Genomic DNA, 26,167 nt, shown 5'->3' with positions numbered 1-26,167 from the left:
CCTCAGTATGAGCTCAGTGGTGGTGTATAGTTGGGTTCGCCACAGTTGTACACCAGAGCTGTGTGCACGTTATGTTAATAATCAGGGTAGGATGCCAGTGCGGTAAATTCCTCGTGCATATACTCGGGGTTCACCCCGGGTGGTGTGCCGTGGTAACCAGAGGACACCCACATTAGATAATGGTCAGTGACCTTGCATGCATATCTGGGGGGTCAGCCCAGAGGACACCCACATAAATTTGTACAGTCAAGTACAATGATATAATGTGACCCTTGATGGGTGTTATAATGTAATATGCCCTTGGCGGGAGTAGTGGTACAATATGACCCTGTGCAGGGTATGAAAGTATTATGCCTCTTATGATTGTATGGTTATTAGCATGCAATATGTATATCCTGTGAAGTATAACAGTAGGTTGAAGTCCTGACATTCGTTCAAAACCAAGTTAAACTCCAAACTTTATTATTATTATGCAGAGAGGTCCTTAGGAGGGTCCTTATAAGGATTGATGAGGGAAAGAGCGGAGATCGGGTGATTCCCGATCCGCTGCACTGAATAGAGAGGCGGCCGCTGAGGATCTAGCGATTTGCGAGGTCCAAGATGGCCGCCGGCCGCGAAATTGCTTGCGGTCGCGGGAGGAAGACGCGGCGATTAAAACCAGAATAAAAACACAATTAAAACTACCCGGTCTCCCCTACCCGTCCCTACACAATCCACTGAGCATATGTAGAATCGGTCCGCGTGGCGAGCGCAGCACGGGCAGCCGTGCCGCCCGCGGACCGTCAGACAATATGAGGAGAAAAAGTATCAATGGAAAAACTTATCAATACAGGAGTAGCACGAAATTATAACATAAGGAGGGGATCAGGGGACATAGGAAAAGAGAGCCAGGAGTGGAAAGGTTATGAAGAACAGTATAACATGAAGAATATATAGATAAAATATAAAATGGCACAAAGAGGTAAAAGGGTACTCTGACCTGTAGGCTGGAGCAGCAAAGAAAGAGGAAATTATGTCATAGACAGGCCCTTTTATGGGCAGCATATCTTTTTTCTCATTGGTTGTTACTGTTTCTATGCTGCTGGAGTTTTCAGTAAAGAAAGATATGCAAATATGAAGCCGCCTGTCATGTGGTAAAATTAGTAGTAGCCTGAAGCTACTACTAACAAGATTGCAATCTTGTGAGTTCTATATTATCATCCTGCGTGTCCTCTATGTTTATCTTATAAATGTATTTATTTTTATATAGATATCGCCTACTTTGCTATCATAAGGTTGTATATATATTTTTATATCTGCACCTTAGAAGTGTTCATCTTTTGTTCTGCATCCCTACTTATCTATTTATTACATTATTGTTTTTGGTGTTGTAAGAGGGCACACTTCTTAGTAGGTTTGCTGTTTTTTGTATTTTAGTGGTTTGGGTATCTCTATTGATTTATATATTTGATGCAATTGCTCACAATCAACCTTCCAGACAACTAGGCTCGAATTCTTACAACCTTTATTTCAGCATAAGTTCTCAAGCATGCTAAAAATGTAACGTCAAAGATTGCAATCTCTATGTTAGTCACTCATTTCTAAAGAAATCTCACAATTGCCGATACAACTATGTTATTTGCAACGATCTCACTAACGTTTACAACCTGTTTCATTTAAAAAATGTGCAACTGTATATTGTCACGACCATATATGCATTAACCTGCCTGTGTCTGCTGTCGTGGCACCATGGGCCTGTCTGTAAAATCTATTGCACCAAAAATAAAGATTTATAAAAAAAAATCAGTACAATCACAACACTAATGCTCTTCCTATTCATCCTATTGCTGATGTCTAAAGTTGGATGGATTCATAAGGACAATGTGGAAGGGGCGGAGCTTGACCACCATCCTGCACGGACGCCATGCTTGTGAGCTCCTCAGCGCAAACACCCAAAAACGCAACTAACCCGAAAGTGGGAACCCATACTGACCGCAAAAGTAGCCAGCCACAACGAGCATCGACTCCTGAGGCGATAGATGCCCTTTTTTCAACCAAAGACCCAGCCAAGACGGAAGAGGAGAACTGGGGCCTACCCCGCGTTATCCCTCTCAGGCCTGGAGACGCTGCTCACGCGGCAGGTGAGCGACGACTACCCTCACATCTTACCCGACACCCTGGCCCACATGCCAGCTATGGGCCGCCGCTCACAGAAGAACACGGCGATGGATAACAGGGATATTGGGACTATGTTTCAGCGGCCAGCGCCACCCCAACCCGCTCCTTCAGAGGCTCAGCGGCCTGTCACTACCCCGCGGCCTAACACCTCTACACACTTAGACGAGCAAACTGGGGCTGATAGATCGGTAGCCACTCACCCGATGGCGCCTGCAGAACCCGCCGACTGCACACCGACAACCAGACACGACCTGAAGGTCCTCTTAACGGACTTTCATAAGATACTGGCGAAAGAACTCGCTCCCATAAAAACGGACATGAAAGCAATCACGGACCGGGTACAGACCTCGGAGAGAGATATTGCAGATCTCCAACTACAGGTGACCGAGCTCCAAACTACAGTGCACCAGGTCCGGTCCCAGCACAGGGCCATCACTGCTCAAATCACGGCCATGGAGGACCGTCAACGCCGTACCAACATCAAAGTAAGAGGCATCCCAATGACAGTTACGGTAGACGAACTGCCCCACTATGTCAGACGATTGCTGACTTCCATCCTGTCCCAGACGGTTGCAAAAAAAATAAACATTGCTGGAATTTACCGCCTACCGGGTCCTGCGGGGGCTTCCACCCAGGTGACGAGAGATGTCATTCTTCGATGTGCCACAGCCCATGACAAAATCCTGATAATGACGGCGATTAAGGGGAAAACACCTCTGAGTTTCGAAGAGGCGTCCCTGACATTTTATCAGGACCTCACAAAGGCGACTCTCTTATGGCGTAAAACGCTCACGCCTGTGACCAGCACTCTCCGCTCCGCCAACATGGCCTACAGATGGGGCATGAATGGATCCCTGACAGTGACCCTGAATGGCAGCCCACTTACGCTCACCTCGATTGAAGACGCAACTCCGTTCCTGACAGCCCTGGGCCTAAACCACTCACCGGTAAACACACAAGCAAGAGCACCCCACCCCACTTCCATCTGGGACCCGATACACGCACCAGCCTTCATTCCGAGATCGACAGCTGCGGGAGCTGCAGCACCAGGAATCAGCTCGAGTGACGACCCGACCTGAAGGACTATTTGCCAGATTGGCGACCTGCTTGCATGACCTGCTGGTCCTCAACTTATAGGACTGTCTGATTGGGACTTTATATACGGCTCTCAACCGATGATGTTTTATTCTATGATATTATTATCCTTCTCTTCCCCCATCCCAAACTCACCTTTGCGTTACTGTACCCCATTCACATAAATCTGGAGACACGACAACCCCCAGGCACCACAGCCAAGGCTAGGGTCTCAGCAGTGGCGAATTCCCTCATAACTAGAGAATGTTAATTTACTGCCACGCACAGTCACTGAGGGAACCCTGAACCTCTCCACACACCTCCCCCCCTCGCTACTCCCTAGGTAAGGAGAAACCAAACCCAATACACCGGGTGACTAAACACCTCACGATCATGAGGCCTTAGCTCACCCCCTATGGGATACCCAGCTCTTAGGCTAACACGACATATGCAGCATGCAACCGCACCACACGTAGACATTGGTCCACAAGCTGACCATTACAGTCATGGGTCCCATGACCACAACCCCAGCGTATGGTGCATTCACGCACTTAGCAGCAAGGATGCATCCCTTTTGAAACCCCATCGTACCACAGACGACCCACCAGCTGCCGAGACTCACACGAACCAAGCCTAGCATGTGAATTACCCTCTTTAGCATAACAAATGTACACAAAATATGGCCCCTCTTTATTGGCCTATCGTCTTAAAAATGTGCAGCACCATCATATGCCACAATTCTCACGCTTTACTGTTTGTAACTGTTGCGGCATGGCAAATATTATGTGTTTAAACCCTGCGCACAAAAACGGAAAAATTATAAAATGAGGCTAACAAATGTCTAGAGATGATATACATGGTATTGTAACGACCCCGATATGTATGAAACTTTATTGTCTCCACTCTTCTTTTCTGTACCCTCAAACTTTTATGCCTCAATAAAAAAGAGATTTACAAAAAAAGGACAATGTGGAAGTGTACAACGTTTTTCAACTCGCTCCAAAATTATTTGACAGCAAACATTTTCTACAGCTACATTAATTTAAATAATAACAAAACAAGCAGGCCCTGTTAGCAAAATATATTTTTTTCTAAATTAGTACTTCCTACACTGATCAGCTGCAACATTAAAACCACTTACAGGTCAAGTGAATAACATTTATTATATTGTACAATGGAACCTGTCAAGGGGTGTAATATACTAGGCAAGTGAACAGTCAAAATTTCGTCTATAAGAAGTAGGAAAAATGGGCAAGCGAAAAGATCTGACAGTAAATCTTGTGGGGAGTTCCTGGTATGCTGTGCTTAGTACCTACCAAGAATAATACAAGGAAGGACAACTGGTGTACCAGCATTCTGGTCATTGGAACCCAAGGACCATTGACACACATGAGCAGCCAAAGCTTCCTGTCTTGTTCGGTCACACAGAAGAGCTACTGTAACTCAAATAGCTGAAAAACCTCATAGTGGCCATGATAGAAAGGTGTCAGATCACACAGTGCTTTTAAATTTGCCGCGTTGGAGGACACAGACCTTTTTCTGGTGATAGAACAAAATACAGGTCTTTCATTATGACCTGTGAATTAATGTTTGACTTGAAACCACGCACATTCTAAACAGAGTTCTTTCCTTTCTGTCATCACCCTCCTTTCCAGTCCTCCTCAGGAATGGGAAAACAATCTCCTCTGTGCCGTTCCACCAAGACCATCGGTGTTCTCTCCTGGTTATCAATCTTCCTCTTACACTGCTCAACCTGAAGAACCTATGCAGGTAGGGCTGGTCGTCGCCTGGACCCCATATGAAGCGGTGGAATTGCTGAAGGTGCAGCTGCACCGGGGTCCGCACGCTTACGAGGCCCATTGGATATATATTCCAGTTAAAAATGTCAGCCGCACTGCAAGTAGTGCTGGGAGGAAGTGACGGCCTGTCACTTCCTTCCAACTTACTCCATGTGGAAGGAAGGAGAGACAGGCCATGAAGGGCTATTGCTTCACTTCATCAGAGGCTGCAGTGCCCTGAGTATCGGAAAAGGATCACCATCTAAAGAATCACTAGAACAGGTTGAAATGTGTACTGTTCTGAGTTAGTCTATAATGATTTTATGCTATATTCACTTGTTGGATTTTCTATTGTATCTATTAATTAAAGTGTTTTAGGAAATACTTTTTGCTGAGAAATCTCTCTTTTCATTTGGAATATCTATTTTAGAATACAGTCTTTTTTCCCTAATACTGTTTTGATTTTAGGATATTCTACCAGTTATATTTAATGTGCATCAGTAAATTATATCAGCATTAACTTAGAGGTCACGCCATACGTACATTATCCATACATATAGACTTTGTGTGACTATCCCTATGTTATACACCTTGGACTGATCTTTTACCAACATTTACTGTATTTTTTGTGGACTTACTGCTCAACACTATATTTTTCAAGTATCTTGTGGACTTATTTTACTTCAGTTATCACAGATTGCCTTCTATATTTGTGGACTTATGATTTGATTGGACTCTTAATTTGTGTATTTTATGCATATAACTGTCTATTATTTTTTATACCATTGTCTACTCTAGCTCCTGGACACATTCTTTCATCTTATTTTTATAAGGGTTACTCATTGTTGTATGTGTGTATGTGGCTGTATGTATGTATGTATGTATGTATGCATGTATATATGTATATGTCAGTATATATGTATGTCAGTATGTGTGTGTCTGTATGTGTGTATGTCAGTATGTATTTGTCTGTATGTATATATGTATGTATGTGTCTGTATGTATGTATTTCAGTATGTATGTATGTATGTATGTATATGCATGTCAGCAGGGCCGGACTGGGAAGAAAATTCGGCCCGGGCATTTTTTAATTACAGCGGCCCACTAAAAAGGGGGCGGAGCCAGATAGGGTGTGTTTTGTCATCTCCAATGACAAGCACGCCCCATCACAAAGTGAGCATGTTGTTTCAATGCTCTTCCAGGGTACACCATGTGCAGAGCTCTGCTGAAGAGCTCTGGCATGAGAAAAAGACCCTGTATTTGTTCTGCACAGTGCAAGCAAATGTAATAACATGCTTGCACTGTGTTTGCTTGAAATTTGTCTCTGGTGTCTCCATAGTTGGGATACCAGGAGACAAAAATGCTAGGAAAGCATATTTTGCAGTGTGTGTGTGTGTGTGTGTGTGTGTGATGGGTGATGTTTGCTCGAGGGTGCTATGTGGGTAAGGGTGCTGTGTGTGTGATGGGTGCAGTATGTGTGTGCTGTGTGTGAGTGGGTGCTGTATTTGCGAGAGGGAGCTATGTGTGTGAGTGGGTGCTGTGTTTGCGTGAGTGTGCTATGTGTGTGAGTGGGTGCTGTGTTTGCGTGAGGGTGCTATGTGCGTGTGAGGAAGCTGTGTGTGAGGGTGCAGTGTGTGCGTGTGAGGAAGCTGTGAGTGTCAGGGGTGCTGTGAGTGTCAGGGGTGCAGTGAGTGTGTGTGAGGGTGCTGTGAGTGTCAGGGGTGAAGTGTGTGTGAGTGAGGGTGCAGTGTGTGTGTGTGTGCTGTGAGTGTCAGGAGTGCAGTGTGTGTGTGTGCTGGGAGTGTCAGGGGTACAGTGTGTGTGTGTGTGCTGTGAGTGTCAGGGGTGCAGTGTGTGTGTTGTGAGTGTCAGGGGTGCAGTGTGTGTGAGTGAGGGTGCTGTGAGTGTCAGGGGTGCAGTGTGTGTGTGAGTGAGGGTGCTGTGAGTGTGTGGGTGCTGTCAGTGTCAGGGTTGCAGTGTGTGTATGTGTGAGGGAGCTGTGAGTGTCAGGGGTGCAGTGTGTGTGTGTGTGGGTGCTGTGAGTGTCAGGGTTGCAGTGTGTGTATGTGTGAGGGTTCTGTGAGTGGCAGGGGTGCAGTGTGTGTGTGTGTGGGTGCTGTCAGTGTCAGGGTTGCAGTGTGTGTATGTGTGAGGGTTCTGTGAGTGTCAGGGGTGCAGTGTGTGTGTGTGTGAGTGAGGGTGCAGTGTGTAAGTGAGTGAGGGTGCTGTGATTGCCAAGTGTGCAGGGAGTGTGTGAGAGCAAGTGAGGCTGAAGTGATGTGGGTGATTATATCCCCCCCTCCCTGCTTACCTTATGCCTGGGAGGGGGGAATCCTGCTGCTGGCATCCATCCCTGGTGGTCCTAGTGGTGAGTTAACTCTAGCCTGTGAGGCTAGAGTTCACTCCCGCGAGACCCGGAGCGTTGCCATGGCAACACTCCGAATCTCACGAGAGGAAGCCGGCGGAGCTGTAAGTAGGAGCTCCGCCGGTTCCTCTCCTGGCTCCCTCCCTCTCTCACCCGCCGGCCGCAGGATACTGTATGTGGGCCGGTGAGGGAGATCTCCCCACGGGCCCGCCGTGGACTACGGCAGGGCCGGCGCTCTGATAGTGCCGGCCCTGCAAAGACCGGCAGGAAGATCCTGTGATCTCCCTGCCGGCCTCTGCCCCATGGCCATCGCAGCCCACCGGGCAAATGGCCAGTCCGGGCCTGTATGTCAGTATGTATGTATGTATGTATATGTATGTATGTATGTGTTTGTATGTGTCTGTATGTCAGTATGTCAGTATGTATGTATGTTTGTGTCTGTATGTATGTCAGTATGTGTCAGCATGTATGTATGTCAGTATTATGTCAGTATTAATGTATGTGTCTGTATGTATATGTACGTCAGTATTTATGTATGTATGTATGTCAGTATGTATATGTATGTATGTATGTCAGTGTGTGTGTATGTCGGTATGTATGTCAGTATGTCAGTATATGTATGTATGTATTTGTAAACATAAAAAACACTAATTCACCAACACAAACACCCTGGTGGTTGTTGTGCCAGGAAAAAGAAGTACAACCCTGTAGAAATGTACTAATAAATCAAAAAATTATTTACAACATTATTTATTTATAAAGCTAAAAATCATAGCCTCCTTATTAATAGGTACTCAAGGTAGGTAGGTACTGTAGCCTATAGCAAAATATAAGGCAACTATCAGGGATAGAACAGGAAAGAAAATTGCAATGGAGATATATAACCTGCACTAAATAAGGTTAGTAGAATGTCAAGAGAACCCTATAATATGTATCAGGCAGGCATAAAGCTCTCCATCCATATATAATACACCAGTAAGGGATCCAGAGACCTCTCTACCTATTCCCCCATTCTGAAAACTTATTGCTACCTTAAATCAATCCCTGTTACCTCGGCATCGCATAAAGCTAATGCCTACCAAAACCACTAATCCTATAGTAGAGCTAAATAAACAACAAAGTGCTAACACCCACAAACCAAGTGCACGGTGAAGAGAATAAAATAAAAAAGAAGAACGCCCAACGCGCGTTTCGGCATATCAGGACGCCGTCGTCAGGGGCAAAAGCAAACAAACTAGCCACATCTCCAACTTCCTTAAATACCCAATATGTAATTAGCCATATTGGTATCGGCTGATTCCCATAGAGAATCCTTGCATACCGTTGGTCCGGCCGAAGAACCGCCCAACTGACGTGCGGCAGCTCCCAGTTCAGCCCAAATTACCTCTGTGTATCCTACGTATCCAGTACGTCATCGCTAGGGGCGGTATCAGCCGGATCAGGTGGGCGGAAATCAGCCGCTACTACCACACTCCCCTCTCTGCCAACACGAGTGAGTCATAACGACATCACTAAATGGGCGGAGTTACTGCAACATGTAAATACAGTACACAGAAAAGGGGGTTTAAAACCGGACATACATGCCGTTGCCAATCATCCCTAATCCGACCCACCGAAACGATGGGTCTATGGGTGTCCAGATATTGACCTTTATTCACTGATGCTTAGTACCAGCTTATATCCAATAGTATTTATTCATAGCACATAAATGTGGGATCCATCAACAAGTAATAAGAGAACCTCTTTCATACACAGTATATAGATATGGGTATATTAAGATCCATGACACTAATATTCACCCATCACTTAGGGTAACTAGAGGCAGTGTCAAAGGGTGTTGCTGGTTAACCCATACCTAGCCATAACCCACACTACTTATGAGTTGGAAGAAATTGAATGGAATCCCAAAATATAGTGAGGATAAAGCATGAAAAAGCAGTAATGAGTCCCATAATGTAACTGTCAGATGACTTGTAGTGACCCATATGGCATCGCTGAAGTTATATACGAAGACGTCAACGTGGCTTGATACTCCCAAAATAATAAGCACTAAACAAAAAAATAGTGAATTAATAATAGCTTAAAAATAATAATTAAATAATGATAGTTGATCTTAATTTACATTTGAGAAAACCCACATAGTTACCAAATTAGTATCCCAACCACCTTTCCGTGGGGGCCGAGGGATATGTTCTATCCCCATAAAACGTATACCCACTGAGGAATGGTTATGGCAAAGGTGTAAATGTCTCGATATAGGGGTTTCCAGACGTCTCCTCACTGAATTTACATGTTCCCTGATTCTAAATTTGAATGGGCGAAAGGTCTTACCCACATACTGTCAGGATCGGGACAGGGATCCAACACGCAGAGTACAAACAGTAGCCAGATACGTATACCGGACCTTAGAATGGCCGGACTAACGTAAGTAGTTACCAGGGTGTTTGTGTTGGTGAATTAGTGTTTTTTTATGTTTACAATTATCATTAGGGTTTCCCCCTGTTTATCAGTACAACCCGGTGACTTTCTTTTCCCTTGACTATGGTTCCTTGGGGGGACATCCACTCTTCTTAGCCCAAGTTTGGGGCCGAAGGGCAGTGCACAACTGGACCTGGAGTCAACCTTTAGATATATATGTATGTATGTATGTGTCTGTTTGTCCTTATGCATGTGCGTATGTATGTTAGTTTGCGTCACTATGTATGTCTGTGTATGTCTCTTTCAGCACGTGTGTGTCAGTATTAGTGATGTACCGAACTGTCCGCCGGCGGACAGTTCCCGGCGAAATTAGCTTGTTCGTGTTCGCCGCGGCGGGCGGGCACATGCGCAGTTCGATCCGCCCCCTATTCGTCATCATTGGGCAAACTTTGACCCTGTGCCTCTCGGTCAGCAGACACATTACAGCCAATCAGCAGCACTCCCTCCCTTCCACACCCTCCAACCTCCCTCCCAGCATCCATTTTCGATTCATTCGGAAGATGCATGCTTAGTGAGAGGAGGGAAAGTTTAGCTGCTGCTGATTACATAGGGAAATTGATAGCTAGGCTAGGGTATTCAGTGTCCACTACAATCCTGAAGGACTCATCTGATCTCTGCTGTAAGGACAGCACCTCAAAAAGCCCTTTTTAGGGCTAGAACATCAGGCTGCTTTTTTTTTTTTTTTTTTCCCTGTGTAATGTAATTGCAGGTGCCTGCCTGCCAGCCTGTGTGTCAGGCTCACAGCATATACTGTGCCCACTTGCCCAGTGCCACCACTCATATCTGTTTTAACAATCGGTTAAGCTTTACATTTAAAATAAATATTTTTTTTTCACTGTAATAGAAGAGCAGTTGCCTGCCTGCCAGCTTCTGTGTGAGGTTGGATGCCTTGCCCATTTGCACAGTCAGTGCCACCACTCATATCTGTTTTAACAATCGGTTAAGCTTTAGATTTAAAATAAATATATTTTTTTCACTGTAATAGAAGAGCAGTTAGTTGTCTGCAAGCATCTGGGTGTCAGGCCTACTTCAGCGTGTGCCCTGCACAACCCTGCCAGCGTGCTTTGACAGTTGCCAATCATATCTGCTGTCTCTTTAGCGTGCTTGTACAAAGAAAAAAGGTTTCCAGTGTAAGCTAATAGCAGCCAGTCAGTGTCCTTCAAGCGGCTCTGTCAGGCCTTCCTTCAGCGTGTGCCCTGCACGACCCTGCCAGCGTACTTTGACAGTTGCCAATCATATCTGGTGTCTCTATAGCGTGCTTTTACAAAGAAAAAAGGTTTCCAGTGCAAGCTAATAGCAGCCAGTCAGTGTCCTTCAAGCGGCTCTGTCAGGCCTTCCTTCAGCGTGTGCCCTGCACAACACTGCCAGCGTGCTTTGACAGTTGCCAATCATATCTGGTGTCTCTTTAGCGTGCTTTTACAAAGAAAAAAGTTTTCCAGTGTAAGCTAATAGCAGCCAGTCAGTGTCCTTCAAGCGGCTCTGTCAGGCCTTCCTTCAGCGTGTGCCCTGCACAACCCTGCCAGCGTGCTTTGACAGTTGCCAATCATATCTGGTGTCTCTTTAGCGTGCTTTTACAAAGAAAAAAGGTTTCCAGTGTAAGCTAATAGCAGCCAGTCAGTGTCCTTCAAGCGGCTCTGTCAGGCCTTCCTTCAGCGTGTGCCCTGCACAACACTGCCAGCGTGCTTTGACAGTTGCCAATCATATCTGGTGTCTCTTTAGCGTGCTTTTACAAAGAAAAAAGGTTTCCAGTGTAAGCTAATAGCAGCCAGTCAGTGTCCTTCAAGCGGCTCTGTCAGGCCTTCCTTCAGCGTGTGCCCTGCACAACCCTGCCAGCGTGCTTTGACAGTTGCCAATCATATCTGGTGTCTCTTTAGCATGCTTTTACAAAGAAAAAAGGTTTCCAGTGTAAGCTAATAGCAGCCAGTCAGTGTCCTTCAAGCGGCTCTGTCAGGCCTTCCTTCAGCGTGTGCCCTGCACAACCCTGCCAGCGTGCTTTGACAGTTGCCAATCATATCTGGTGTCTCTTTAGCGTGCTTTTACAAAGAAAAAAGGTTTCCAGTGTAAGCTAATAGCAGCCAGTCAGTGTCCTTCAAGCGGCTCTGTCAGGCCTTCCTTCAGCGTGTGCCCTGCACAACCCTGCCAGCGTACTTTGACAGTTGCCAATCATATCTGGTGTCTCTTTAGCGTGCTTTTACAAAGAAAAAAGGTTTCCAGTGTAAGCTAATAGCAGCCAGTCAGTGTCCTTCAAGCGGCTCTGTCAGGCCTTCCTTCAGCGTGTGCCCTGCACAACCCTGCCAGCGTGCTTTGACAGTTGCCAATCATATCTGGTGTCTCTTTAGCGTGCTTTTACAAAGAAAAAAGGTTTCCAGTGTAAGCTAATAGCAGCCAGTCAGTGTCCTTCAAGCGTCTCTGTCAGGCCTTCCTTCAGCGTGTGCCCTGCACAACCCTGCCAGCGTACTTTGACAGTTGCCAATCATATCTGGTGTCTCTATAGCGTGCTTTTACAAAGAAAAAAGGTTTCCAGTGTAAGCTAATAGCAGCCAGTCAGTGTCCTTCAAGCGGCTCTGTCAGGCCTTCCTTCAGCGTGTGCCCTGCACAACCCTGCCAGCGTGCTTTGACAGTTGCCAATCATATCTGGTGTCTCTTTAGCGTGCTTTTACAAAGAAAAAAGGTTTCCAGTGTAAGCTAATAGCAGCCAGTCAGTGTCCTTCAAGCGGCTCTGTCAGGCCTTCCTTCAGCGTGTGCCCTGCACAACCCTGCCAGCGTGCTTTGACAGTTGGCAATCATATCTGGTGTCTCTTTAGCGTGCTTTTACAAAGAAAAAAGGTTTCCAGTGTAAGCTAATAGCAGCCAGTCAGTGTCCTTCAAGCGGCTCTGTCAGGCCTTCCTTCAGCGTGTGCCCTGCACAACCCTGCCAGCGTGCTTTGACAGTTGCCAATCATATCTGGTGTCTCTTTAGCGTGCATTTACAAAGAAAAAAGGTTTCCAGTGTAAGCTAATAGCAGCCAGTCAGTGTCCTTCAAGCGGCTCTGTCAGGCCTTCCTTCAGCGTGTGCCCTGCACAACCCTGCCAGCGTGCTTTGACAGTTGCCAATCATATCTGGTGTCTCTTTAGCGTGCTTTTACAAAGAAAAAAGGTTTCCAGTGTAAGCTAATAGCAGCCAGTCAGTGTCCTTCAAGCGGCTCTGTCAGGCCTTCCTTCAGCGTGTGCCCTGCACAACCCTGCCAGCGTGCTTTGACAGTTGCCAATCATATCTGGTGTCTCTTTAGCGTGCTTTTACAAAGAAAAAAGGTTTCCAGTGTAAGCTAATAGCAGCCAGTCAGTGTCCTTCAAGCGGCTCTGTCAGGCCTTCCTTCAGCGTGTGCCCTGCACAACCCTGCCAGCGTACTTTGACAGTTGCCAATCATATCTGGTGTCTCTATAGCGTGCTTTTACAAAGAAAAAAGGTTTCCAGTGTAAGCCAGTCAGTGTCCTTCAAGCGGCTCTGTCAGGCCTTCCTTCAGCGTGTGCCCTGCACAACCCTGCCAGCGTGCTTTGACAGTTGCCAATCATATCTGGTGTCTCTTTAGCGTGCTTTTACAAAGAAAAAAGGTTTCCAGTGTAAGCTAATAGCAGCCAGTCAGTGTCCTTCAAGCAGCTCTGTCAGGCCTTCCTTCAGCGTGTGCCCTGCACAACCCTGCCAGCGTGCTTTGACAGTTGCCAATCATATCTGGTGTCTCTTTAGCGTGCTTTTACAAAGAAAAAAGGTTTCCAGTGTAAGCTAATAGCAGCCAGTCAGTGTCCTTCAAGCGGCTCTGTCAGGCCTTCCTTCAGCGTGTGCCCTGCACAACCCTGCCAGCGTGCTTTGACAGTTGCCAATCATATCTGCTGTCTCTTTAGCGTGCTTGTACAAAGAAAAAAGGTTTCCAGTGTAAGCTAATAGCAGCCAGTCAGTGTCCTTCAAGCGGCTCTGTCAGGCCTTCCTTCAGCGTGTGCCCTGCACAACCCTGCCAGCGTGCTTTGACAGTTGCCAATCATATCTGGTGTCTCTTTAGCGTGCATTTACAAAGAAAAAAGGTTTCCAGTGTAAGCTAATAGCAGCCAGTCAGTGTCCTTCAAGCGGCTCTGTCAGGCCTTCCTTCAGCGTGTGCCCTGCACAACCCTGCCAGCGTGCTTTGACAGTTGCCAATCATATCTGGTGTCTCTTTAGCGTGCTTTTACAAAGAAAAAAGGTTTCCAGTGTAAGCTAATAGCAGCCAGTCAGTGTCCTTCAAGCGGCTCTGTCAGGCCTTCCTTCAGCGTGTGCCCTGCACAACCCTGCCAGCGTGCTTTGACAGTTGCCAATCATATCTGGTGTCTCTTTAGCGTGCTTTTACAAAGAAAAAAGGTTTCCAGTGTAAGCTAATAGCAGCCAGTCAGTGTCCTTCAAGCGGCTCTGTCAGGCCTTCCTTCAGCGTGTGCCCTGCACAACCCTGCCAGCGTACTTTGACAGTTGCCAATCATATCTGGTGTCTCTATAGCGTGCTTTTACAAAGAAAAAAGGTTTCCAGTGTAAGCTAATAGCAGCCAGTCAGTGTCCTTCAAGCGGCTCTGTCAGGCCTTCCTTCAGCGTGTGCCCTGCACAACCCTGCCAGCGTGCTTTGACAGTTGCCAATCATATCTGGTGTCTCTTTAGCGTGCTTTTACAAAGAAAAAAGGTTTCCAGTGTAAGCTAATAGCAGCCAGTCAGTGTCCTTCAAGCAGCTCTGTCAGGCCTTCCTTCAGCGTGTGCCCTGCACAACCCTGCCAGCGTGCTTTGACAGTTGCCAATCATATCTGGTGTCTCTTTAGCGTGCTTTTACAAAGAAAAAAGGTTTCCAGTGTAAGCTAATAGCAGCCAGTCAGTGTCCTTCAAGCGGCTCTGTCAGGCCTTCCTTCAGCGTGTGCCCTGCACAACCCTGCCAGCGTGCTTTGACAGTTGCCAATCATATCTGGTGTCTCTTTAGCGTGCTTTTACAAAGAAAAAAGGTTTCCAGTGTAAGCTAATAGCAGCCAGTCAGTGTCCTTCAAGCGGCTCTGTCAGGCCTTCCTTCAGCGTGTGCCCTGCACAACCCTGCCAGCGTGCTTTGACAGTTGCCAATCATATCTGCTGTCTCTTTAGCGTGCTTTTACAAAGAAAAAAGGTTTCCAGTGTAAGCTAATAGCAGCCAGTCAGTGTCCTTCAAGCGGCTCTGTCAGGCCTTCCTTCAGCGTGTGCCCTGCACAACCCTGCCAGCGTACTTTGACAGTTGCCACTCATATCTGGTGTCTTTATAGCGTGCTTTTAAAACCAAAACTTTGTTTCCACTGTAATAGAAGAGCAGTTGCCTGCCTGCCAGCTTCTGTGTGAGTTTCACAGTGGATACTGTGCCCTCTTGCCCAGTGCCACCACTCATATCTGTTTTTACAATAGCTTAAGCTTTAGATTTAAAATAAATAATTTTTTTCACTGTAATAGAAGAGCAGTTAGTTGTCTGCAAGCGTCTGGGTGTCAGGCCTACTTCAGCGTGTGCTCTGCAGACCTGTGCCAGCGTGCTTTGACAGTTGCCAATCATATCTGGTGTCTCTTTAGCGTCCTTTTACAAAGAAAAAAGGTTTCCAGTGTAAGCTAATAGCAGCCAGTCAATGTCCTTCAAGCGGCTCTGTCAGGCCTTCCTTCAGCGTGTGCCCTGCACAACCCTGCCAGCGTGCTTTGACAGTTGCCAATCATATCTGGTGTCTCTTTAGCGTGCTTTTACAAAGAAAAAAGGTTTCCAGTGTAAGCTAATAGCAGCCAGTCAGTGTCCTTCAAGCGGCTCTGTCAGGCCTTCCTTCAGCGTGTGCCCTGCACAACCCTGCCAGCGTGCTTTGACAGTTGCCAATCATATCTGGTGTCTCTTTAGCGTGCTTTTACAAAGAAAAAAGGTTTCCAGTGTAAGCTAATAGCAGCCAGTCAGTGTCCTTCAAGTGGCTCTGTCAGGCCTTCCTTCAGCGTGTGCCCTGCACAACACTGCCAGCGTGCTTTGACAGTTGCCAATCATATCTGGTGTCTCTTTAGCGTGCTTTTACAAAGAAAAAAGTTTTCCAGTGTAAGCTAATAGCAGCCAGTCAGTGTCCTTCAAGCGGCTCTGTCAGGCCTTCCTTCAGCGTGTGCCCTGCACAACCCTGCCAGCGTGCTTTGACAGTTGCCAATCATATCTGGTGTCTCTTTAGCGTGCTTTTACAAAGAAAAAAGGTTTCCAGTGTAAGCTAATAGCAGCCAGTCAGTGTCCTTCAAGCGGCTCTGTCAGGCCTTCCTTCAGCGTGTGCCCTGCACAACACTGCCAGCGTGCTTTGACAGTTGCCAATCATATCTGGTGTCTCTTTAGCGTGCTTTTACAAAGAAAAAAGGTTTCCAGTGTAAGCTAATAGCAGCCAGTCAGTGTCCTTCAAGCGGCTCTGTCAGGCCTTCCTTCAGCGTGTGCCCTGCACAACCCTGCCAGCGTGCTTTGACAGTTGCCAATCATATCTGGTGTCTCTTTAGCATGCTTTTACAAAGAAAAAAGGTTTCCAGTGTAAGCTAATAGCAGCCAGTCAGTGTCCTTCAAGCGGCTCTGTCAGGCCTTCCTTCAGCGTGTGCCCTGCACAACCCTGCCAGCGTGCTTTGACAGTTGCCAATCATATCTGGTGTCTCTTTAGCGTGCTTTTACAAAGAAAAAAGGTTTCCAGTGTAAGCTAATAGCAGCCAGTCAGTGTCCTTCAAGCGGCTCTGTCAGGCCTTCCTTCAGCGTGTGCCCTGCACAACCCTGCCAGCGTACTTTGACAGTTGCCAATCATATCTGGTGTCTCTTTAGCGTGCTTTTACAAAGAAAAAAGGTTTCCAGTGTAAGCTAATAGCAGCCAGTCAGTGTCCTTCAAGCGGCTCTGTCAGGCCTTCCTTCAGCGTGTGCCCTGCACAACCCTGCCAGCGTGCTTTGACAGTTGCCAATCATATCTGGTGTCTCTTTAGCGTGCTTTTACAAAGAAAAAAGGTTTCCAGTGTAAGCTAATAGCAGCCAGTCAGTGTCCTTCAAGCGTCTCTGTCAGGCCTTCCTTCAGCGTGTGCCCTGCACAACCCTGCCAGCGTACTTTGACAGTTGCCAATCATATCTGGTGTCTCTATAGCGTGCTTTTACAAAGAAAAAAGGTTTCCAGTGTAAGCTAATAGCAGCCAGTCAGTGTCCTTCAAGCGGCTCTGTCAGGCCTTCCTTCAGCGTGTGCCCTGCACAACCCTGCCAGCGTGCTTTGACAGTTGCCAATCATATCTGGTGTCTCTTTAGCGTGCTTTTACAAAGAAAAAAGGTTTCCAGTGTAAGCTAATAGCAGCCAGTCAGTGTCCTTCAAGCGGCTCTGTCAGGCCTTCCTTCAGCGTGTGCCCTGCACAACCCTGCCAGCGTGCTTTGACAGTTGGCAATCATATCTGGTGTCTCTTTAGCGTGCTTTTACAAAGAAAAAAGGTTTCCAGTGTAAGCTAATAGCAGCCAGTCAGTGTCCTTCAAGCGGCTCTGTCAGGCCTTCCTTCAGCGTGTGCCCTGCACAACCCTGCCAGCGTGCTTTGACAGTTGCCAATCATATCTGGTGTCTCTTTAGCGTGCATTTACAAAGAAAAAAGGTTTCCAGTGTAAGCTAATAGCAGCCAGTCAGTGTCCTTCAAGCGGCTCTGTCAGGCCTTCCTTCAGCGTGTGCCCTGCACAACCCTGCCAGCGTGCTTTGACAGTTGCCAATCATATCTGGTGTCTCTTTAGCGTGCTTTTACAAAGAAAAAAGGTTTCCAGTGTAAGCTAATAGCAGCCAGTCAGTGTCCTTCAAGCGGCTCTGTCAGGCCTTCCTTCAGCGTGTGCCCTGCACAACCCTGCCAGCGTGCTTTGACAGTTGCCAATCATATCTGGTGTCTCTTTAGCGTGCTTTTACAAAGAAAAAAGGTTTCCAGTGTAAGCTAATAGCAGCCAGTCAGTGTCCTTCAAGCGGCTCTGTCAGGCCTTCCTTCAGCGTGTGCCCTGCACAACCCTGCCAGCGTACTTTGACAGTTGCCAATCATATCTGGTGTCTCTATAGCGTGCTTTTACAAAGAAAAAAGGTTTCCAGTGTAAGCCAGTCAGTGTCCTTCAAGCGGCTCTGTCAGGCCTTCCTTCAGCGTGTGCCCTGCACAACCCTGCCAGCGTGCTTTGACAGTTGCCAATCATATCTGGTGTCTCTTTAGCGTGCTTTTACAAAGAAAAAAGGTTTCCAGTGTAAGCTAATAGCAGCCAGTCAGTGTCCTTCAAGCAGCTCTGTCAGGCCTTCCTTCAGCGTGTGCCCTGCACAACCCTGCCAGCGTGCTTTGACAGTTGCCAATCATATCTGGTGTCTCTTTAGCGTGCTTTTACAAAGAAAAAAGGTTTCCAGTGTAAGCTAATAGCAGCCAGTCAGTGTCCTTCAAGCGGCTCTGTCAGGCCTTCCTTCAGCGTGTGCCCTGCACAACCCTGCCAGCGTGCTTTGACAGTTGCCAATCATATCTGCTGTCTCTTTAGCGTGCTTGTACAAAGAAAAAAGGTTTCCAGTGTAAGCTAATAGCAGCCAGTCAGTGTCCTTCAAGCGGCTCTGTCAGGCCTTCCTTCAGCGTGTGCCCTGCACAACCCTGCCAGCGTGCTTTGACAGTTGCCAATCATATCTGGTGTCTCTTTAGCGTGCATTTACAAAGAAAAAAGGTTTCCAGTGTAAGCTAATAGCAGCCAGTCAGTGTCCTTCAAGCGGCTCTGTCAGGCCTTCCTTCAGCGTGTGCCCTGCACAACCCTGCCAGCGTGCTTTGACAGTTGCCAATCATATCTGGTGTCTCTTTAGCGTGCTTTTACAAAGAAAAAAGGTTTCCAGTGTAAGCTAATAGCAGCCAGTCAGTGTCCTTCAAGCGGCTCTGTCAGGCCTTCCTTCAGCGTGTGCCCTGCACAACCCTGCCAGCGTGCTTTGACAGTTGCCAATCATATCTGGTGTCTCTTTAGCGTGCTTTTACAAAGAAAAAAGGTTTCCAGTGTAAGCTAATAGCAGCCAGTCAGTGTCCTTCAAGCGGCTCTGTCAGGCCTTCCTTCAGCGTGTGCCCTGCACAACCCTGCCAGCGTACTTTGACAGTTGCCAATCATATCTGGTGTCTCTATAGCGTGCTTTTACAAAGAAAAAAGGTTTCCAGTGTAAGCTAATAGCAGCCAGTCAGTGTCCTTCAAGCGGCTCTGTCAGGCCTTCCTTCAGCGTGTGCCCTGCACAACCCTGCCAGCGTGCTTTGACAGTTGCCAATCATATCTGGTGTCTCTTTAGCGTGCTTTTACAAAGAAAAAAGGTTTCCAGTGTAAGCTAATAGCAGCCAGTCAGTGTCCTTCAAGCAGCTCTGTCAGGCCTTCCTTCAGCGTGTGCCCTGCACAACCCTGCCAGCGTGCTTTGACAGTTGCCAATCATATCTGGTGTCTCTTTAGCGTGCTTTTACAAAGAAAAAAGGTTTCCAGTGTAAGCTAATAGCAGCCAGTCAGTGTCCTTCAAGCGGCTCTGTCAGGCCTTCCTTCAGCGTGTGCCCTGCACAACCCTGCCAGCGTGCTTTGACAGTTGCCAATCATATCTGGTGTCTCTTTAGCGTGCTTTTACAAAGAAAAAAGGTTTCCAGTGTAAGCTAATAGCAGCCAGTCAGTGTCCTTCAAGCGGCTCTGTCAGGCCTTCCTTCAGCGTGTGCCCTGCACAACCCTGCCAGCGTGCTTTGACAGTTGCCAATCATATCTGCTGTCTCTTTAGCGTGCTTTTACAAAGAAAAAAGGTTTCCAGTGTAAGCTAATAGCAGCCAGTCAGTGTCCTTCAAGCGGCTCTGTCAGGCCTTCCTTCAGCGTGTGCCCTGCACAACCCTGCCAGCGTACTTTGACAGTTGCCACTCATATCTGGTGTCTTTATAGCGTGCTTTTAAAACCAAAACTTTGTTTCCACTGTAATAGAAGAGCAGTTGCCTGCCTGCCAGCTTCTGTGTGAGTTTCACAGTGGATACTGTGCCCTCTTGCCCAGTGCCACCACTCATATCTGTTTTTACAATAGCTTAAGCTTTAGATTTAAAATAAATAATTTTTTTCACTGTAATAGAAGAGCAGTTAGTTGTCTGCAAGCGTCTGGGTGTCAGGCCTACTTCAGCGTGTGCTCTGCAGACCTGTGCCAGCGTGCTTTGACAGTTGCCAATCATATCTGGTGTCTCTTTAGCGTCCTTTTACAAAGAAAAAAGGTTTCCAGTGTAAGCTAATAGCAGCCAGTCAATGTCCTTCAAGCGGCTCTGTCAGGCCTTCCTTCAGCGTGTGCCCTGCACAACCCTGCCAGCGTGCTTTGACAGTTGCCAATCATATCTGGTGTCTCTTTAGCGTGCTTTTACAAAGAAAAAAGGTTTCCAGTGTAAGCTAATAGCAGCCAGTCAGTGTCCTTCAAGCGGCTCTGTCAGGCCTTCCTTCAGCGTGTGCCCTGCACAACCCTGCCAGCGTGCTTTGACAGTTGCCAATCATATCTGGTGTCTCTTTAGCGTGCTTTTACAAAGAAAAAAGGTTTCCAGTGTAAGCTAATAGCAGCCAGTCAGTGTCCTTCAAGTGGCTCTGTCAGGCCTTCCTTCAGCGTGTGCCCTGCACAACCCTGCCAGCGTACTTTGACAGTTGCCAATCATATCTGGTGTCTCTATAGCGTGCTTTTACAAAGAAAAAAGGTTTCCAGTGTAAGCTAATAGCAGCCAGTCAGTGTCCTTCAAGTGGCTCTGTCAGGCCTTCCTTCAGCGTGTGCCCTGCACAACCCTGCCAGCGTGCTTTGACAGTTGCCAATCATATCTGGTGTCTCTTTAGCGTGCTTTTACAAAGAAAAAAGGTTTCCAGTGTAAGCTAATAGCAGCCAGTTAGTGTCCTTCAAGCAGCTCTGTCAGGCCTTCCTTCAGCGTGTGCCCTGCACAACCCTGCCAGCGTGCTTTGACAGTTGCCAATCATATCTGGTGTCTCTTTAGCGTGCTTTTACAAAGAAAAAAGGTTTCCAGTGTAAGCTAATAGCAGCCAGTCAGTGTCCTTCAAGCGGCTCTGTCAGGCCTTCCTTCAGCGTGTGCCCTGCACAACCCTGCCAGCGTGCTTTGACAGTTGCCAATCATATCTGGTGTCTCTTTAGTGTGCTTTTACAAAGAAAAAAGGTTTCCAGTGTAAGCTAATAGCAGCCAGTCAGTGTCCTTCAAGCGGCTCTGTCAGGCCTTCCTTCAGCGTGTGCCCTGCACAACCCTGCCAGCGTGCTTTGACAGTTGCCAATCATATCTGCTGTCTCTATAGCGTGCTTTTACAAAGAAAAAAGGTTTCCAGTGTAAGCTAATAGCAGCCAGTCAGTGTCCTTCAAGCGGCTCTGTCAGGCCTTCCTTCAGGGTGTGCCCTGCACAACCCTGCCAGCGTACTTTGACAGTTGCCACTCATATCTGGTGTCTCTATAGCGTGCTTTTAAAACCAAAACTTTGTTTCCACTGTAATAGAAGAGCAGTTGCCTGCCTGCCAGCTTATGTGTGAGTTTCACAGTGGATACTGTGCCCTCTTGCCCAGTGCCACCACTCATATCTGTTTTTACAATAGCTTAAGCTTTAGATTTAAAATAAATAATTTTTTTCACTGTAATAGAAGAGCAGTTAGTTGTCTGCAAGCGTCTGGGTGTCAGGCCTACTTCAGCGTGTGCTCTGCAGACCTGTGCCAGCGTGCTTTGACAGTTGCCAATCATATCTGGTGTCTCTTTAGCGTGCTTTTACAAAGAAAAAAGGTTTCCAGTGTAAGCTAATAGCAGCCAGTCAGTGTCCTTCAAGCGGCTCTGTCAGGCCTTCCTTCAGCGTGTGCCCTGCACAACCCTGCCAGCGTGCTTTGACAGTTGCCAATCATATCTGCTGTCTCTTTAGCGTGCTTTTACAAAGAAAAAAGGTTTCCAGTGTAAGCTAATAGCAGCCAGTCAGTGTCCTTCAAGCGGCTCTGTCAGGCCTTCCTTCAGCGTGTGCCCTGCACAACACTGCCAGCGTGCTTTGACAGTTGCCAATCATATCTGGTGTCTCTTTAACGTGCTTTTTCAAAGAAAAAAGGTTTCCAGTGTAAGCTAATAGCAGCCAGTCAGTGTCCTTCAAGCGGCTCTGTCAGGCCTTCCTTCAGCGTGTGCCCTGCACAACCCTGCCAGCGTGCTTTGACAGTTGCCAATCATATCTGGTGTCTCTTTAGCGTGCTTTTACAAAGAAAAAAGGTTTCCAGTGTAAGCTAATAGCAGCCAGTCAGTGTCCTTCAAGCGGCTCTGTCAGGCCTTCCTTCAGCGTGTGCCCTGCACAACCCTGCCAGCGTGCTTTGACAGTTGCCAATCATATCTGCTGTCTCTTTAGCGTGCTTTTACAAAGAAAAAAGGTTTCCAGTGTAAGCTAATAGCAGCCAGTCAGTGTCCTTCAAGCGGCTCTGTCAGGCCTTCCTTCAGCGTGTGCCCTGCACAACACTGCCAGCGTGCTTTGACAGTTGCCAATCATATCTGGTGTCTCTTTAGCGTGATTTTACAAAGAAAAAAGGTTTCCAGTGTAAGCTAATAGCAGCCAGTCAGTGTCCTTCAAGCGGCTCTGTCAGGCCTTCCTTCAGCGTGTGCCCTGCACAACCCTGCCAGCGTGCTTTGACAGTTGCCAATCATATCTGGTGTCTCTTTAGCGTGCTTTTACAAAGAAAAAAGGTTTCCAGTGTAAGCTAATAGCAGCCAGTCAGTGTCCTTGAAGCGGCTCTGTCAGGCCTTCCATCAGCGTGTGCCCTGCACAACCCTGCCAGCGTGCTTTGACAGTTGCCAATCATATCTGGTGTCTCTATAGCGTGCTTTTACAAAGAAAAAAGGTTTCCAGTGTAAGCTAATAGCAGCCAGTCAGTGTCCTTCAAGCGGCTCTGTCAGGCCTACTTCAGCGTGTGCTCTGCAGCACTGTTCCAGTGCACATTGCCAATCATATCTGGTGTCTCTATAGCGTGCTTTTAAAAACAAAATTTGTTTTTCACTGTTATAGATTGAATAGCAGTTACTTGTCTTCAAGCGGGTGTCTCAGGCCTACTTCAGCGTGTGCTCTGCAGACCTGTGCCAGTGTGCTTTGACAGTTGCCACTCATATCTTGTGTCTCTATAGCGTGCTTTTACAACCAAAATTTGTTTTTCACTGTTATAGATTGAATAGCAGTTACTTGTCTTCAAGCGGGTGTCTCAGGCCTACAGTGTGTGCTCTGCAGAACTGTTACAGTTCACATTGCCAATCATATCTGGTCTCACAGTAGCTTGCACGCATAGTACCACTAATCCCCCAAAAAATGACAGGCAGAGGCAGGCCACCCCGCAGGGGCCGTCGTGGTCGTGGTGCTGTGATTCCCTTTTGCCCTAGAATAATGCCCAGTTTTCAGAAGCCACGTACCCTGAACTTGAAAAGTTCTGAGGACATAGTTGACTGGCTAACACAGGACACCCAATCTTGTACAGCCTCCGCTCGGAACCTTGACGCACCATCCTCCTCCAGCTTAGCTTCAGGCACCTCTCAAGATAGCACTCACCCGCCTGCCGCCACCACCAAAACTAGCACCACAGCCGCTTTCCTTGGTATGTCAGAGGAGTTATTCACACACCCGTTTGAAGAAATGAGTGATGCGCAACCATTATTGCTAGAGGATGTAGATAACAGGGATATGTCTCAGGCAGGCAGCATTAAACACATGGAGGTACGGTGTGATGATGATGATGTTGTACCCGCTGCTGCTTCCTTTTCTGAATTGTCAGATACAAGTGAAGCGGTTGATGATGACGATGCGTCCATGGATGTCACGTGGGTGCCTGCTAGAAGAGAAGAAGAACAGGGGGAAAGTTCAGATGGGGAGACAGAGAGGAGGAGGAGACGAGTTGGAAGCAGGGGGAGGTCGTTGCAAGGAGCTAGTGGCACAGTCAGACAGCATGCACAGTCAGACGGGTCAGCAAGACAGCACGCCAATCAACGCATGCTGTTGCCACCACCAGAATGCCGTCATTGCAGAGCTCAGCAGTGTGGCATTTTTTTTGTGTGTCTGCCTCTGACAACAGCGATGCCATTTGCAACCTGTGCCAAAGGAAACTGAGTCATGGGAGGTCCAACACCCACCTAGGTACAACTGCTTTGCGTAGGCACATGATCTCACATCACAAACGCCTATGGGATCAACACATGAGTACAAGCAGCACGCCTACTCTAAGCCGCCATCCTCCTCCTGGTCCAGCATCTTCAGCCACGTCAACCACTGCTGTCCTTCTTGCCCCCTCTCAACCATCCGCCACTCCGTCTCCCGCCTTGAGCAGTTCCCGCTCATCTGCCCACAGTCATGTGTCTGTCAAGGACATGTTTGAGCGTAAGAAGCCAATGTCACCAAGTCACCCCCTTGCCCAGCGTCTGACAGCTGGCTTGTCCGAACTATTAGCCCGCCAGCTTTTACCATACAATCTGGTTGAGTCTGAGGCGTTCAAAAAATTTGTAGCTATTGGGACACCGCAGTGGAAGGTACCCGGCCGGAATTTCTTTTCACAAAAGGCAATCCCCAACTTGTACTCGATTGTGCAAAAGGAAGTCATGGCATGTCTGGCACACAGTGTTGGGGCAAGGGTCCATCTGACCACTGATACCTGGTCTGCAAAGCATGGTCAGGGCAGGTATATCACCTACACTGCGCATTGGGTAAACCTGCTGACGGCTGACAAGCAAGGAATGCGTGGCATTGCAGAGGAGTTGGTGACACCGCCACGAATTGCAGGCAGTCCTGCTGCCACCTCCTCTACTCCTCCTACTCCATCCTCTTCCATAACCTCCTCGGCTGAGTCCTCTTGTGCCGCTGCTTCTTGCTCCACATCAACGGCACCCCCCCAGCTCCCCAGGTACTATTCCACATCCCGGATACGGCAGTGTCACGCCGTCTTGGGTTTGACTTGCTTGAAAGCAGAGAGTCACACCGGACAAGCACTCCTGTCCGCCCTGAACGCACAGGTGGAAAAGTGGCTGACTCCACAGCAACTGGATATCGGCAAAGTGGTGTGTGACAACGGAAAAAATTTGATAGCGGCATTGAAGTTGGGCAAGTTGACACATGTGCCGTGCATGGCACATGTGTGTAATCTGATCGTACAACGCTTTGTGCATAAGTACACAGGCTTACAGGACGTCCTGAAGCAAGCCAGGAAGGTGTGTGGCCATTTCAGGCGTTCCTACACGGCCATGGCTCACTTTGCCGATATCCAGCGGCGAAACAACATGCCACTGAGGCGCTTGATTTGCGACCGCCCTACACGTTGGAATTCAACACTCCTAATGTTCGACCGCCTGCTCCAACAAGAAAAAGCTGTTAATGAATATTTGTATGACCGGGGTGCTAGGACAGCCTCTGGGGAGCTGGGAATTTTTTTGCCACGTTACTGGACGCTCATGTGCAATGCCTGTAGGCTCATGCGTCCTTTTGAGGAGGTGACAAACCTAGTCAGTCGCACCGAAGGCACCATCAGCGACATCATACCATTTGTTTTCTTCATGGAGCGTGCCCTGCGAAGAGTGCTGGATCAGGCTGTAGATGAACGTGAAGAGGAAGAGGAAGAGTTGTGGTCACCATCACCACCAGAAACAGCCTTATCAGCATCGCTTGCTGGACCTGCGGCAATGCTGGAAGAGGATTGTGAGGAAGAGGAGTCAGAGGAGGATTGTAGCTTTGAGGAGGAGGAGGAGGAGCAAGACCAAGCAAGACCATCCCAGGGTGCTCGTTGTCACCTATCTGGTACCGGTGGTGTTGTACGTTGCTGGGGGGAAGAACATACCTTCAATGACATCAGTGAGGAGGAGGAACGGGAAATGAGTAGCTCGGCATCCAACCTTGTGCAAATGGGGTCTTTCATGCTGTCCTGCCTGTTGAGGGACCCTCGTATAAAAAGGCTGAAGGAGAACGACCTGTACTGGGTGTCCACGCTACTAGACCCCCGGTATAAGCAGAAAGTGGCGGAAATGTTACCGAATTACAACAAGTCGGAAAGGATGCAGCATTTGCAAAATAAATTAAAAAGTATGCTTTACACAGCGTATAAGGGTGATGTCACAGCACAACGGGAATCTAACAGGGGGAGAGGTGGAAGTCATCCTCCTCCTCCTCCCTTGACCACGCCGGCAAGGACAGGACGCTTTAAAGACGTGTTGTTGATGGAGGACATGCAGACCTTTTTAAGTTCTATGCATCGCCACAGCCCTTCGGGATCCACCCTCAGAGAGCGACTCGACCGACAGGTAGCAGACTACCTCGCCTTAACTGCAGATATCGACACTCTGAGGAGCGATGAAC

The sequence above is a fragment of the Pelobates fuscus genome, chromosome 7, assembly GCF_036172605.1.
Source record: "Pelobates fuscus isolate aPelFus1 chromosome 7, aPelFus1.pri, whole genome shotgun sequence".
Classification (NCBI taxonomy): domain Eukaryota; kingdom Metazoa; phylum Chordata; class Amphibia; order Anura; family Pelobatidae; genus Pelobates; species Pelobates fuscus.
The sequence above is the reverse complement of the archived record's forward strand: the minus strand, read 5'-3'. Positions refer to the sequence as shown.